We start from the raw sequence: 16,182 nt of genomic DNA, 5'->3' as shown, positions 1-16,182 counted from the left end.
AGTGTGAGGAACAGAGATGAGAATTGCTCCACCCTGCCCTAGCCCAGGAAGCGAGAGAGCTGGGACGTCTCTTTGTCACCTCTGGGACCAGTGACACTGTCCAAGGAGCTCTCCAGATTCTCTGGGTAATGAGTAACACGGTGTGCAGAGCATGCCTCCAGATCCCTTAGTAGCCTTTTTATGCTAAATCCTGGCTGAGCTCGAAGCTGTTTACCCTCCACCAAAGGATTAGGAACTTGTTTGAGTTAAAAGGGCAGAAAAAGGCCAGGGCTTGGCTCTGCCTCCCACCTGCTTTCAGGAGGCTTAGGCAGGGTGCTGAACCAGCAGGAGAGAGAGGGTTGGAGAGAGAGAGAGAGAGAGAGAGAGAGAGAGAGAGAGAGAGAGAGAGAGAGGTGTGTGTGAGAGAAACCTGTCTCCAATCTTTCTTCCCTATTGATCTCCTGCCTTGCAGCTGCTTGGCCAGCTTTTGAATCCTGATCCTCTCTCCACCCAGCTTCACCTCTCACCACAGCCCTTGTCAAATATCAACATGTCTTGGAAGTGCAGTGAGGAGCAAGAGAGAGGAGTGTTATGTTGTCATTGTAGTGACTGGGATCCTATATGTGTTCTCCTAATGAGGGGGAGGTCCCCTCCGAAGATCCCTGCCCGACCTCCGACTTCATCTTGAAAGGAAGAGAAGGTTAGACTCTAGGAAGGACTTACTTTTAGCAGCAGAAGCAGCTCTTTTAGAGTTTTATGAGAACTTAAGCCCAGCACTTTATTGAGAGCAACAAGGTCTTAAAATGAAACAGAGTGAAAAGACTGTTCCCTTGGGTGTCCTGCTGGTGGGGATATTGTCACTTGCTGTTGAAGCACAGAGCTCTTCTCTGGGAACGTGTGCCTGCATGTGTGAAAACATGCATGGATGCAGGTTTGTTCACCACGGCATGCCCACAAAGTTATGTGCCACTGACACAAACATACAATCTGGCAGAGACCAACAAGTATCATCTATGGAAAGCAGAAAGTAAAGCCTCTACCCCTTAGTGGTCCAGGGTGCTGCTCAAAGAAGCCTCCGGTGACTGTCGGTGTGAGGGCTGCTCTCCCCCCATCCCCCGTCCCTCTATAGGTCTGGAGAACACAGGTTTCCTTGGGGAGCAGGTCTAGAAGAAGCAGCATATTTTCCTACCAGAGCCCCCCCCAAACCACAGCAGGTTTGTCTCTGTTTGTCCAAAAGGCTCAGCAAGCAGTTCCTCCGCTGGGATTTGAGGTGCTGTGGTGCTGGCACTAAAGGGTTGACTTTCTTGGGACACAGTCCTGCTTTAATGGAGAGAAGTGCATATCTGCTAACCTGTCCACCATTCCCGAAGCTGTATAGAAGCCCAGGACAGAAAGGGTATGTGGCGGAGATGCTTTGTATCCTTGAACTGAATAAAAGCAGATTTGGAGGGAACATGGGATTAGCATAGTGCAGGACCCAAGGATCCCAAGGAGAGGGAACAAAGGGCCGAGAGAGAAGAGGAAGGCTGTGAGTGGGTGTGGAGTGTCTGTGTCCATCTGGAAGGGGAGGGAAGAGGAAGGCAGTGGTGAAAAAAAATTAAAATGAAGGCCTGAGCCTGCTAAAGAGGGCCAGATTCACGCAAAGGGTGGGAGAAGCAGTGTGTAGGCTGAGAAGGGCTAGCAGGCAGCGGGGTTCCAAGCGAAAAGCCCCAGAGAGGCAGTAATATCTTCAGGAAAGATGGGCAGGAAGGCAGGGAGGAGAGGAGCTGTAGAGGAAGGCCCGACCCACTGGGTCTCGCAGAGGGTGATGACTGGACTTGCTTCTCTCTCTTCGGGTTCCAAGCCAGGGTTTTAGCCCCCACCAGTCTTCCTGAGCCCAGGGCTAAGACTGGCAGGGCTGCAGCTTCTCTGGGTCCTGGGTAGATTTGAATAATTAAGTCATCTGGATTCTTATGATTTACCATTTTCAATGATAAATAGACAGCGCCCAAGCCAGCCAGTTGGCAAAACTCTGGCTGCTAGTTATAATCTGTCAAGCTGCCAGCAGATTCATGTTTTATGCTAATGGAGAGAGACTCATTGACTAGGGGCGGCTGCGACCCGGTCAGCTCTTTCCTCAGGCACCCCAGAGGTCGTGAGGTCGGGGAAGAAGGGTTGAGGCTGATATGGATTTTCTGTAGGGGTCAGTGTAATTTTGTAATAATTCAGCGGTGCACACAAACTGGCACACGGAGGATCACGTATGCAGAGATATGTTCAGGCCCCATACACCCTCGTCACCCTTCACAGAGTGGCAGATGGACCTGTGCAGACCGGGGCGCCTAAGACAGGACTTGTCCACTCCTGCAACCATCTTGAACACGCACACCCTGGGTTCACCTTCAGAGGTGCGATTGTACCAAGATAAACTTATAGACGTATTCGGCAGCCTGGAGAAACAGATGACGTCACCCCCACACTCACGCACCCACACTGGGACAGAACCGGCTGCATTACAGAGCTGGGAGGTACCCAGGACTTCCATCCATCCCGTTCCCTTCACTTTAGGACGTGAAAGCACCAAGCCCAGTGCACTTTCCCGATGGGGAAAGCAGTGGGCTGTGTGTCATCTGCCAACCGAGGTGGCAGAGACAGATCTGAGAAGACAGGCGAGTTTGAGACCTGATGAATGCAAAGGTTGCGGTGAAAATCAGCTGACAGACACCAAATTCGTCTTTATTTTTTTCCCCATCTGTTTATTTGCTTATGTATCCACAACACACCGAGGTCTCAGGGTGGCAAAAAAATCTTCCAGTTCTCATGGCACTCTGAAGTAAAGGCCATGCTTTGCCCGCGATGAGTACTAGAGAAAGCATTAACAGAGCAGAGAGCTGCAGCTACTGGTTGCAAAATGGGTCAAAATGCTCATTCATTTTCCTTCCCAGGGCTCCGCCTCAACAAATGTGGAAATCATGGCTGGTTTGAGGGGTCTGAGAAGAGGTGAAGACCTCTTGTTCCTGGATGTGGAAACCCTGGCCTTTGGTGTGATAGGAAATGCTAATTCTAGACCAATTAAAACGGCCTGGTCTCTCTTCTGACCCCCAGGTGCCCTCACAACAGATCAATGTGTGCAGGGAGAATGGAGAAGGAGGCAGCCCCCCTTCTGCTGAGAAAGAGAATTTGAATTTTCTTTGATTATCAGCAGAGCTGGAAGCTGCAGGTCCTTCCTCCCGGCGGCTTTGAGGTTGACAGGAAGGGGCACAGGGAAAGATGAGCAGAGCGGGGGGTTAAACATTCATTTTCCCTTCTCCAGATTTGGGGAAGGGGTGAGGACAAACCGTACAAAACTGAGAACAGCAAGGAGCTCAAAGGAGGAATGGAGTTTTTGCCACCCAGCTTCACTCATGGTCTTTAAGTCTGTTGGGGTCCTGGCTCCTTCGAAGTGCGTGGGGTTCTCTTCTTTTTCGCAGGGTCACAGGGAGTAAGGAAGTTAGTACGGGTGTATAGTCCACATCCTTTCCACAGTCACCTGGATTGGTCCACCTTTCTTGAGAGGGGGATAGATAGTGAAAGCCATTCTTGTTCTAATGTTCAGGGGCCAGAATTCACTAGCCTCTTCACTCAAGAGAAACAAGATCCCACCCCTGCCCCAATGCACAAATAGGGACATGTGCTTTCCTTTTTAGAAAGTTTAAGGTTCTAGTTTGTGCCACTGACCCTTGCCCCCAGAGAGCAGTAGCCTTGGGGATACCAACACTTCTGTTCCAGACACAGGGATGGAGTGGAAACGGAAATGCAGGGTTGTCTACAGTGAGTTAAGGTCAAAGTCACGACTGGTACAGAAAGCAAACCAGTAAGTAGCCTGCCCCTGGTTAGCAGAGCTCGGCTTTCCACTTAGGGCCTCTTCTTGGAATCCCTGCGTTTGCATCCGCATTATGAACTCCAGAGGCATAGTGTATGCCAGCCAGCCTCAGGGTCTCAGAGCAGAGCCTGCTGAGATACAAAAAGCAAGAGTCCTGGCTTGGCATAGACAAAGGGGGAAAGAACACTAGAAACAAAGGGGGAGGGGTGTGGAGAGAAGGGGAGAAGAGGAGGGGGAGGATTGGAGGGCAGAACAAGAAGAGGGGGAACCATTCTAGGAAGTGCTGGACAGAGGTCTCCTTGAAGAGGGTGCTGTGAAGATTTCACTGATGCCTCTCTAGCTGTGGACTGGGGGTTCCTCAGCTGATGTCCAGGGGTTACACTGCTCTTTTTTTTTTTCGGGGCTGGGGACCGAACACAGGACCTTGCGCAGGAAGCGCTCTACCACTGAGCCAAATCCCCAACCCCAATACACTGCTCTTGACCTGATGACTGATCTCACCCCACTTTGGGGGAAACAAAGGAGATGTACTTTTATTTTTGTAGTGCTGAGGATTGAACTCCAGGACCTCACAAGTACTCACTCACACACGCAAATGTACAAATGTACAAATGTATACGTATCACACACACACACACACACACACACACACACACACACACACACACACTGAAACCCGAGTCACAACACGGAGAAGGGGACAGTGGGGCAGCACCTGCCTAGCACGCAAGAGATAACTGAGTTTGAGTCTCAACACCAAAACAAAACAAAAGCTTGAATCTAGTTGGGCAGTTTCCACAGGAGCACTATGGTGGACAAAGCACAGGGGATGTAGTACAGGCCCAACAGGCGGCAAACACTCAAATATACGGAGTTGATTCTTCTCCAGGCAGAGTCTAAAGCCATTTTGACAACTCATCCCTTGTATGGGTCCTGTGAATCACCTTATGCACTCAAGACCTACTTGGCCCAGAGACTGTCGCTATCCTCTTTCTCACACAGAATTCATTCTTTGATCCCTCCAGAGTATACAAACCTCATACCAAACTCCTCTCAAATGAATCTCACCTGTCCATTTACCTTGTAGTCTTTTGGGGTAACTGATGGAAGGGAGGGTAGCAAAGGTTTTGCTAAGGATAGAAATTTTTTCTTTAAGCAGTATATGGTGTGGCTTATGCCTGTAAATTTCAGCACTCAAAAGGGTGAGGCAGGAGGACTGCTATGAGTTCAAGGACATCATGAACTCCACAGGAAGTACCAGGCCAGCCTAGGCTTTAAAGTGAGACCTTGTCCCCAATGAAGAAAGCAAAGACCCCTCTCTCCTACCTGGTGGAACAGGCCCCATCTTCTTCCTTCTCCCCGTACCTGTTCAGGAGGCCAAACCTGCTAAGCAATCTTGCAGTGCAAAGGGCTCATCTGACAGATGATTAAACTAAGAAGCAGGGTCACGGAGGTGAAGCACCCAGAGTCCAGAGCAGGGTGGCCCGGTCTGCTGATCCCCTTTGGCAGCAGGGTCAAGACAGAGCGCTGTGGTCCTCAGGCTTTGGCCTACACTTGTGCAGCAACTCATCTTGGCTGTGGGATAGAGAGCACTGCAAGCCAGTGAGATGGGCTAGGAATCTCTCTCTCTCTTTCTCTCTCTCTCTCTCTCTCTCTCTCTCTCTCTCTCTCTCTCCTTTTACCCTCTCTTTCTGTTTTACGTCTCATTTTAACACAAAACCAAACCAAACCCAAATGAGCCAGATTCTGCCTCTCCATTCTGCCCTCTACCAATATTTCTTTTCTGTATGCTTGCCTCCTTCCTGGGGCTTCTCAGAGTCTCTTCCTCTGGCTGGGCACTTGGGTTTTTACAGGCATGCAGACACATCTTCCCCGCCCGCCCAGTCTCTTTGTTGTTCTGCATTTCCCTGGCACATCTTGCTATCTTTCTTTGTTTCTAAGTCTTCTCTCTACAGTGTACAGATGGCATAAATGGGCCTTTTCCCAGAGGAAGGCCTGGTCGGCATCCACCCACCCATCCTTCACACTGTTCTTAACTCCCCTCAGGTTGCGGCCCTATTCCTGGGTGTCCTTTTACTCTACATGTCCTGGTGGGTGGGACACACTACAGGCTTAGAAAAGCTCTCCCAAACTGCTGTCGCTCCATCAATCCTAAGAGAAAAAAAGAGGAAGAAGGGAACGCAGAGAGAAAAGGGGAGACAAGCCCACATTTCGGGGGAGCAGTGAGGAGGCAGAAGCAAAGGGAGCAGATTAATTGAAAGCTTTGGTTTTGTTTTTTTCCCCAGAGCTCTAGGATTGCAGGCATGAGGCACCATATCACACTCCTATTTGAGTACCACTGCCTTGGTGCCTGCCTCTTTTGGGTTCTTCTCAAAGGTTCAGATTCGGCCACCCATGGCAAACTTATTCTAGGCAGTGCCCCCTCCCACGCAGCTGTTGAGAGAACCCAGTTCCTAGACAAAGCTTCCCCTCCCCGACAGATGCTCCAGGCTAAGTGGGGCCTAGCGGCCTGCAGAGCTAGAGACACCATGCACTCCAAGTGATATACACTGCCCTTCCCCAAAATTACTCCAAATGCAACTTTTAGTTTTCGCCTTTGCCCTTAGTCTGATTTCTCCAGCCTCGGGTTCCCAGAGGGCTCTGATCTAAAAACCTCAAGCACCCCAGTTAGGTGGTCATCCACTGCACCTGCGGCAGCCTGTCTGGCCCACTACTCCCTAGACCACCTGCAGTCTACTCCTGTGTCCTGTCCTCTCCTCTAGTCTGGTTCCAACATAGCTCTCTGAACTACTTCTGTTCTTAACTCCCTTTGAAAAGAGATAGGGAGCTATCTCTTCCTGTAGGGTGTCCGTCCAGGAGGGGCAATCGGCCCCCCAGAGCAGCCTGTCTCCCTGGCCTCCTTGGATTACTGGAGAAAGTAGGAAGGTTGTGGGTTGTGGAACCGGGATGGGGGTTGGGGAGGTTGGGGTAGGGAGAGAGTTGCATACTCCCTTGAGACCATTTTAGAAAGATGAGTTTCTGAGTCAAACTAGGTTAGAACAATAGTAGAGGCACTGGGAGTGTTCCTTCTTGTACCTCTCCTACATTAAAGTCAGTAGAGGCATCCCAGGGAAGGCTGGGCCTTATCCCACCTGCATCCCAGCATAGCCAGAAACTCTCTGGGGGTCCTCTCCCTTTCTGTGGACCTGTTCCTGGGGGATCTCTGAGGGTCCTAGGGCCTATTGGGGTCCTAGTAGTGTTTGGGACTACTAGGTTCTTCGGATGTACTTAGTCCAGTCCCTGGAGCCAGCAATACCTAAAACCTCAAACCCAACTCTGCTTCTTCCCCCAAGCCTTTGGCGGGGAGGGGGGTGGGGTTGAAGTTTTTTCAGGTTGCATTTGGGGAAAAGAATCCCCTGCAGACTCTGGGTCTCTCTACCCCTGTTTTCACTTTTCTTCCCCAGTCTCAGAAGCATCCCCACTCTTCCCTCCCCTGCCAGCTAACACCCTAGCGCCCAAACTCAGGAGGGAGAAGATACTCTAAGCTCAAAACTTATGATTGCCCCACTCCCAGCCCAGGTATCTCTCGGCCAAAGGCACGAAGGTCAGAATTCCCCAGCAAAGAGAGCAGGATGGAGAAAGGGAGAGAGAGAACCGGAGTCGCAAATTTCCAGACAGAAGCTTCGCGCGCTCCAGGCCCCGCTCACCTGCTCCGGACAGGCTCCAATAGATTTTCGTCCACTCAAAAGTTTGTCCCCTTCGCAAAGGATTTCCAGAAGAGGCTCACATTTGACTCTGGGGGTGGGGGCGAGGAGCCCGGGAGGGCGCAGATGCCTGATCTAAAACGGCCGTGGGAAGCGGGACGCATGTGACCATCCCAAAAGTAAGGACGAAGCGGCGATCTACAGAGCATCGGAGAGGGCCCTGGTTGCTTCGGGACAGCCCGGGCCACAGAGTGCTAACGCAGGGGTGGAGAACACCCGGCAGCTGAAAAGAAGGATAGAGCTCTGAATTCTGGCGACGTCTGTCGTGTCCTCCAATTTCTGCCCCGGCGGGTGTGCCCCAGCCCACAACATTCCCTGGACCCCTTCTGGGCAGCGCTCAGGACCCCCACTTGTCGGAAAAGGAGGATGAGGGTCCCCTTAGCCCCACCCCGCCCCGCGCTATTACACCCCCCCCCCCCAGAGCCGAGGGACAGACAGAGAATTGCAACTAGAAATTCGATCTATTGGTACGAGACACCACGTGCTCGCGGGCTGGCCAATGACCAGGACGCCCGGGATGAGCTAATAATGGAAGCAATTTGTAACTTTCAGTAGCTCTCTAGGCCTAGGTACCGGTGGGAGGGAGGCTGGCGGAGGGGGGGACAGCACCCCCAGTTTTTCTGCCCAGCTTGTTTGTCTGGGGAAACTCGGAGCCCCTGGCCCTCCTTTTCCCTTACGAGCAATCTCGAGCAGAGTTCTTCGTTCACTCCTGACCGGACACACAGCCAGGTAAGCTGGTCCCTGCCCCGCAACACCCACTTTTTCCAAGCACCTGCAGACTATAGCCTCCCTTCCTACTCCACCAGACAATTGAAATCCAATTTTTTTTCTCTTAGTTGAAAGAAAAAGGGATCCTCTTGTTTTCTTTAGCTTAATCCTATTTGGAGGGGAATTAGGATCCTCGTACTTTCCGCGGGGGGTCGGGGGGTGGGGACGGGAATGCTTTATTCTTTCAGAAATCTTTCCTCCCTTCTACTCCGGGAGAGTTTACTTTTCCCTGGGGGGGGGGTGAATTACATCTTTGTACTCTAGTTCTTTAGCGATGTCAAGTGCACCTCTCTTCTCCACCCCACTCTTCAGGCCAGCATTTATTTACAAATAACCATTTTCCATATTTTAAATTTGTCTTCATGAGGTTTAGAATCTCCAGTTTTTTCCCCCTCCAGGTGGACTGTGATTTAGTTTTGTATTTGTCCCTCTTTTTGTTTTGGAAATGACTTTATTGTTTGGGAAACCCTATAGGATGTGAACAAGCTCTTTGGTCAGTTCCAATGGGCCTATGGGAAGAACAATGTGGAATATTTTACATACTCCACTCTTTTTAACCTTGATTTTTATGTGTTCACTTCAGTTAAAGAAACCTGACCTTGTATTTACTCCTTTGTATGCTAAGCCATTTTTTATTATTTTCTAAGCTTCACCGTCTTGGCACATTCCTCCCCTTTCTATTCTAGATTCCTCCATCTCAGAAGTCACACCTTCCATAATTCTCAGCTTTAAATCAGCCCGCCCCCAGCCTCAGAGGGGTGCCTGGGAAGAAGAATCAAGACTGACCTATTCCTACACTGTCCCAACTGGGGACACCCCCATCTGTTTCCAAAGTCAGCTGAGATAGAAAAGAAATACAATGTTTACTTTCACTTTACTTTTGATCAAGCTGGTTTCTCCAGTGGTGGGGGAATCCTTTTGTGTTTGTTTGTTTTTTTTTAGACAACATCTTACTATGTAGCCTTGTCTGGCCTGAAAGTCAACTATGTAGACCAGGCTGACTTCCAACTCTGAGCTCCACTTGCCTGTGCCTACCAAGTGCTGGGATTAAAAGTCTGTGCCGTCACTCCTGGCTAATTTTCTCTTTTAAAAGATATTACTAAGAAGGCAAACTATTAGAGTGTGTAATCTAGAGTTCTAATCTACTCAGAATTATTGAAGCGTACAAAAGTTAGATTGCAAGAGTAACTCACACTCTGGGGAGATGGGAAGATGGCTCAGGGTGACTGCATTTGTATCTCTGTGCTGGGCAGAAGAGTAGCTGCTCCTCCCTCTGGTTCCAGCCCCATTGTCACATTGACATTCTGGGCACATGTGGCCCAGCCCCCACCCGCTCCTCCAAGTATGAATCTAAATTACTATTAATAAGGGGCTGCTCCAAGCTAATTGGCATTAAAAGAATTCATTTCAATTTGTTAATATTAAATGAACACTCTGCACTTTAGCTCCCTTCCTCGCCCTGGATTCCCAGATGAGTGATGGGAAGCAGGGCGGGGGAGCAGGCAGGATTTTATGTCTGGCTTTCTAGCTTGGCCATTGCTGGGCCTTCCCTGGGGTTGTGAGACCAGGCAAGGTGGAGGCCTGATGGGGAGAAATAGGTCTTATTCTTTATCATCCTGTAAAGCAGGAGCTGTGGGTTAAGGGTGGGTGAATGAGGGTCAAAGGAGAGACACAAAAAGATTTAGGGGTTAGTGTGGTAGAGAAAGGCAGCGGCTAGGAGACTAAGAAGGAAAGTCAGTGGGCTGAATAGAAATTTCAAAACACAGGGATTGTGGGTAATGGGTGAGTTAGATTTAGGAGGAAAGGCCCATGCAGCTGAAAATCCAACCCCAGGGTTTAAGGCAGCAGCTGTGGTCCTGCAGTTGCTAGCATGGGACCTTGGACTTTTCTGTCATTTCAGTTTCTGGTCTGTGAAGCAAGGATTGTATAATGAAGGATCTGTCTTAGGGTTGTCTGAGATTCCATGAGACACACATGATGTATTCTGCATGGTGCTGGGTACATAGATATATGCACTACTACATGTTGGCTCACTTTCTGAACCAGTAGCTGCTGGATTGGACTCCCAGACCTGACTTGAATTAGTTGTATGCTCTCCAAGTGGTTATCTGTTTTCTTATTGGTAGCAGAGTGAATAGCTCCTGGGCTCAGGCGTGGAAGGTAGAAGGGCATTTCGGTGCGAAGTGCCTGGGACAACTCAAGTCTCATCATGCTACATGAAAGCTTCTGTGGCCGATGTTGCCCTTTGGGTGAGTGAGCAAGGTGAAAGTGGGCAGGTTGAGAAGGTTCCTTACAGCTGAGTGCTCTGGGGTTGCCTAGACTGTGAGCACAGCACCTATTTACCATCCTTAGAAATCTGGGGGTGTAGGAAGGCAGCCTGGAGGCTGTAAGGGCTCAGTTCTTCCCTGTCTCCATTCTGGCTCTTGGGTTGATAGTACCCTCCTAGCACTCATCCTCTCGAAAGAAGAAGCCCCTTCCCTTTTCCTTTGGGTGCTATTGATGGAGAATTTGCTCTCTTGACTCCACATCTCCCTATAATGACAGAGAGTCCCCAGAGAGTGGGCTGGGAGATGGGAGAGAGTCGAATACTTACTAAACACCCTCTTATGTTCTAGACCTCACTCAGCAGGAGCCAAAACAAGATCCAAGGAGAAGGGGACCTGACAAAGTGCAAGGGACAAAGTATCCACGTTGAAACTTGAGCTCTTTTTTTCCTCTTTACTATAGAAAAAATGCACAGGATGGTTACATGCTTGTATAGTAGTCATGAAGTCTTGACTTTTGGGTTTTGTTATGAGACAGGATCTCTCCTGCAGCCCAAGCTGGCCCGAAACTTGCTATGTAGCATAGATGACCTTGGACTTCTGGTTCTCCTGACTCTGCTTCTCAAGTGCTGGGCTCACAGGTAGGAGTTACCATGTCTGGTCGATAGAACACACATCTCAATGCCTCCTTCCCATGCTGTATATTTCTGAAGGAGGCGGTAAAAGCAATCGCCTGAAGGGAAAGGCAGCACATACGTAAAGTCAGGGGCAGGATGGGGCCAGATCACTACAGAAGATGGAGTGTGCATCGGGGAGGGGGCTAATATTCTGATATTCCGTCTGAGACTTCCCAGAGCAGGTAACTATGGGTCAGGATTTCAGTGGATGTGAAAGGTAATGAGGACAGAAAACATAGGGACGGAGTTACACATTCTAGAGGAAGGAGAAGAAGAAAAGATCCTGCCAAGGCTGGCTAAGAGTGGAGAGATAAAGCACATCTGCCTTGCTGGCACCAAGTCAAAGCAATCACCACTCACTGAGGGCACACACTGTGTGTAAGGCACATAAGAGACCTCAATTGGTGCTCACAACAGTTTTGACAAGTGGGTTGTAGCACCTCTGAAGGCTCCTGCTCCTGAGAGTCTACGTTGGGTCTTAGCATAGTTGATCCGCACAGAACTCATGCTTAGGATAATCACCCTTGCTGTCTGTCCCTCCTTCCATTCCAGTTTCAGGCTGTCCAGTGGCCCCACTTTTATAGTCACACTTAGAAACTGGGGGAAAGGGGTTAGCAGTGGGTGAGACCATGAGAGGGAGTTGTGGTCAGGCAGTGGAGACAGGAACTGTTCTCATCTCTACACCAAGAAGGATGAAGGAATTCTCTATGGACAGAGCTGCTAAGTCACTCTTCTGGGGCTGCTGCTTGTGGGTGAATCACAGGGGCCTGACTGGGCTGCAACACTTCTAGGTGATGGTTTTTGTGGCTTTTCCCCAGGGACATCCAGTAGAGATTTGAGTCATCAGTAAAGAGTGTCAGTTGTCACAGAAGTCTATTCTCTGTTTGTATGACCACAGAGAGCCTTCTATTCTAACACCACTTCCCAGCATCCTGGTCAGGTGTGGCCAGTGGAAGCAAGAGCCCAGTGAGGCTGCTCAAGCCCTAGGGCATGGTAAGTTCTTTGTGCACCATTTCTCATGTCATGGAGGATACTGAGATGAGGTCTGGCTAGAAGCTTAAGGAGCAAAGCAACAATGTTGAGAGGAACCCAAGTCCCCAAGCAACAGGTGGAAGAGAGCTGACTGCACTCTGCTTGCTCCATTGTACTGCCATTTCCATGACAGATACACTGTTTCCTCTGCCACTGTTTGAGACCTTTTTTTTTTTATAACTTTTATTGGTTAGCCTTCCTAATACACTTTCCCACTGCACACCTGCCAACTTAAACTCATGTTAAGGGTCACACCTGAGGTGGAATGGTGATAATGATGACATTAGTTGAGTCAGAGGCTAGGCTAAGATGTCTAAGTCTGCATAGCCCTGAAAACCCTCTGAGAAAGTGTTAAAATTTCCACGTTATGAATAAGGTTTAAAGAAAGTAGCCGAGCTGCCTTACACCATTTATTTATTTATTTATTTATTTATTTATTTATTTATTTTTTGAGATAGAATCTGTAAGACAAACTGACCTACAAAATCACCATACAGCTCAGGCTGGCCTTGCATTTACCTCAATTCTTCTTGCTTTGGCCTTCCAAATGCTAAACTTGGAGTTGCGATCCCCCATGCCTGGTAATCTTTGAGGGATGTTGATATGAAGTCTAGGCTAACCTTGAATTCATAATCATCCTGACTCTTAAGTGCTAAGATTAAAGATGTGCTCTGTCATGTTAGACTCTAGGTGCATTCCTCCTCATCTTGGGCCAAATCCACTCCTCAGGTTAGAACTAGAAGGAACCTTGGAGAAGAATCCATACTAAGTTAATCAGAGAGGTCTGGGAATTCCAGTACTTCTCTCAAGAATCATGGGGGATACTCACTTTAAATGTTGGAGTGCTATGTAAGGCTTTAACAAAGGAAGGGGGCTAGGCATGGTGGCACAGACCTATAAAGCAAGCCCTGAGGAGGAGGAGGCAGCAGGAGTTCAAGAACAACTTCAGCTGTACAAGTTGAACACCCTATCTCAGAACAACAGAAGAGCCAGACATTGCAACTGGTCAAAACCTCTGATGGCTATGACTCTCTCTGTGCCTCTGGATAGCCTCGGTCATCTAGAATGAGGGGTGTGCACACGTGTTTTTCCTTCCCAAGCCAGAGCTTGGGAGGTCAGACTGCATTCGGACTCCCAGGCTCCTCCTGTTGGCTATCTGCCCTGATGTGCACCTTTTCTCCACCCTCCTTGTCACCAGATGCTAGGGAAGGCATGCAGGGGCCAGAGCCAAAGCAGGAAAAGGGACCCCTTAGCCCTCTCTAGTCTTTGCACATTTCTATGTGGAACTAGGGCCTCTCTTCCCCTAGGCCACACCTCTTAGCCCACCAGGAAGGAGAAAGGGAAATTGTCATAAATCCCCCTATTTATACAAGAAGACAGTGTGTTTCTTGTGCCAGAAAAAACACAGAAAGGGAGCTGTCAGGGAAGAAGGGACCCAGCCCCAGATCTTGAGGGGTCAATTTATCTTCCCCAGTCGTGGCTTGGGGACTACCGCAGCACTAGCTGTGGGAGATGCAGGCTGGGAGTTGGGGGGCAGCCAGGATAGCACTGCCTAGCCTTTGTTTCTGACCTCAGCCTTTCTGCTTCATCTGAGAGGCTCCCTTCCCTGACACTCTTTTTTCAAAACAACTTTCCTAAGGTGTAACTCACACGGAGCACAACCCTACTTGGAACGGACAGTTCATGGCTTTAGAATTTCCATGGACATGTGCAACTGACAGCACAATTGGTATAAGAGTATTCTGAGTCCTCAGAGAGCAGCCTCCTGCTCACAGGTGACCACTTCCTTATCCTGGATATCCCTTCTGATTGAGCAGCCAAGGAGCTGCCTTCTACCTCAATGTCTTTCCTATTCAGGACTGCGATAGGAATGGCTTCATGCAGTAGGTGGCCTTCTGTGATTGGTTCCTTTTCCTTGGTTATGCCATGTCAAAGCACACAACTACCCTTGTTCCTTCTCACGGATAAGTGACTTCAACGGTTGACAGACCACATTCTGGGTATGTATTCATCAGTACATGGGCATTTGGGTGTTCCCATGTCCAGACATTATGATTCTCTATGTCTTTAGACAGTTTGAATCATCTAGAGTGATGTCTGTGGCCAGAAAGAAGCCTGACTTGTGAGTGGGAGCCTCCGGTGTCCATGGAAGCCAGGCCTTTGCACTTGGTTCTGGTGCTTCTCCCCGGGTTAAATTGCTGAGGATGGCCTCCTTTATCCAGTAGCTCTCCCTTTGGACCCATGCTGTCCTGAGACCCCTCTCCTGCAGCTCCAGAGTCTAAGTGGATAAACAGAAATACTTCCCCAAGGACGGCCCCATGCAATCCTTTGTGCCAGTAAATGGAAACCCCTGGGCCAAGGGAAAGTCAAATTCTTGAGGGTGTGGCTGCTTCAGAGTCCATCCAGGTCTCCTTCCCATGTCCCCACCTCACCTCTCTCAGTCTACTCTTTCTACTGACACCAGACCCTGCCCTACCTGCATCAACCCTGCTATACCAGTGGGACCAGCAGGATGCGTACAAGAAGTCCAAATAGTGCCAGGTTGCATTTGTTGAACAAGTGGATGAGGGATGACTCCTTACTCTGGGAATGCACTGTGGAGAGAATCAGTTAGAAAGCCTCTTTCTGGCTGGGGATTTAGCTCAGTGGTAGAGCGCTTACCTAGGAAGCGCAAGGCCATGGGTTCGGTCCCCAGCTCCGGAAAAAAAAAAAAAAAGAAAGCCTCTTTCTGCTACTACCCCCTTCCTCGGCTGGAAGTCAGCATTTTTCCCCCACAAAGGTGGGTGTAGGAAGCACAAAATGCTACCTATATAATAACTGCTCTTTATTGGACCAGCATTTATGTATCAGATTGGTTTTCATCTCTTTTTAAAGGCAGACTTTCACGTAGCCCAGGCTGGCCTGGAATTTTCACAACGTAACTGAGAATAAACCTTGAACTTTTGATCCTCCTGTTTCGAATCCTCAGTGCTGGGATCACAAGTTCGTGCGGAGACACTTGATTTACACGGTTCTGGGAATGGAACCCAGGGCGTCTTGCACGCTATTCTACCAACTGAGTCATATCACCAACCTGTTTTTCACCTCCCGAGCAAGTATAATAAAACTCATTTTAATTTCTCTCTACATTTATTTATTATGAGTGCTTGCGTGTATGTGTGCGTGTGTGTGCTTGTGTGCATGTGTGTGTGTGTGTGCGTGTGCATGTGTGTGCGCACACATATGCTCAGAGGTGTGGAGGTCTGAGGACAACTTGCGGGAATAATTTCTCCCTTTCTGTTCAGTGTATGGGCTCCAGAGATCAAACTCAGGTTGTCACACTTGGCAGTAAGTGCTTTTACCAGCTGAGCCATCTCAACAGCCCTAATTACGCTCATTTTAAAGTTAAGTAATAACTGACCACAGCTCCATGTTGCCCCAGCGGCCTCTCCCCTCCCACCCAGAGCTGGTGGGCTGCACTCCTCCTCCACTGTGTAGTGGCTACTCCTGTCTCAGGGAGAGGATGGGAGGACCAGTTGTCTTTCCAGGACTTTGTTCTAGCACTTGCTGAGCTGCCCGTTTTTATGAGAGGGATTAGAAGAGGGCTGGATTTTATCAGGGAAGACTCCAGTAAGACAGAGAGCTGCTGATGTGGAACCAGGAGAAGGACATAGCAGGACAGATAACCCCATGTCAACAAGTGACTGCTGTAAACATTCCCTGGCACCTGCTCGACTGGGCTTCCTATGTGATCTGGATGACACACGGCAAGCTTGAACATGGTGTTATTTTTGTTTGTATGACTTCATTCCTCGCAGAAAACATAAGAGAGAGCCAAGGCTAGGCTGATTATACAAAGAGGCTTATAGGACTACAGCCTGTATATATCCTGTTTAATT

The 16,182-nt window shown here is 49.2% G+C and overlaps 2 long non-coding RNA genes across 5 annotated transcripts in view; one reads left to right on the top strand and one right to left on the bottom strand.

Moving 5' to 3' along the window:
* Positions 1-15,424, top strand: part of LOC102547667 (uncharacterized) — a 40,913-nt gene extending 25,489 nt beyond the window's left edge. Inside the window, exons 5-11 of the long non-coding RNA XR_015626077.1 lie at positions 7,374-8,292; positions 9,018-10,580; positions 10,947-11,236; positions 12,091-12,265; positions 13,944-14,079; positions 14,162-14,304; positions 15,273-15,424. This is a non-coding gene — a long non-coding RNA (uncharacterized LOC102547667). The remainder of the gene's footprint in view (positions 1-7,373; positions 8,293-9,017; positions 10,581-10,946; positions 11,237-12,090; positions 12,266-13,943; positions 14,080-14,161; positions 14,305-15,272) is intronic.
* Positions 2,688-7,982, bottom strand: LOC102547478 (uncharacterized). 4 transcript variants are annotated; one of them, XR_015626073.1, is made up of 3 exons: positions 7,507-7,982; positions 5,147-5,412; positions 2,688-3,505 (listed from the first exon to the last, which is right to left on the bottom strand). It is a non-coding gene; the product is annotated as an uncharacterized LOC102547478 (long non-coding RNA). The 4 variants fall into 4 exon arrangements; XR_015626075.1 differs by having other exon boundaries at positions 2,688-3,501; XR_015626076.1 differs by having other exon boundaries at positions 5,186-5,412.
* Positions 15,425-16,182: the final 758 nt, after the last annotated feature.

This window comes from Rattus norvegicus, chromosome 7 (genome assembly GCF_021556685.1).
Source record: "Rattus norvegicus strain SHRSP/BbbUtx chromosome 7, alternate assembly SHRSP_T2T, whole genome shotgun sequence".
NCBI classification, from domain to species: Eukaryota; Metazoa; Chordata; class Mammalia; order Rodentia; family Muridae; genus Rattus; species Rattus norvegicus.
This window is presented reverse-complemented; position numbering and strand designations above follow the sequence as displayed.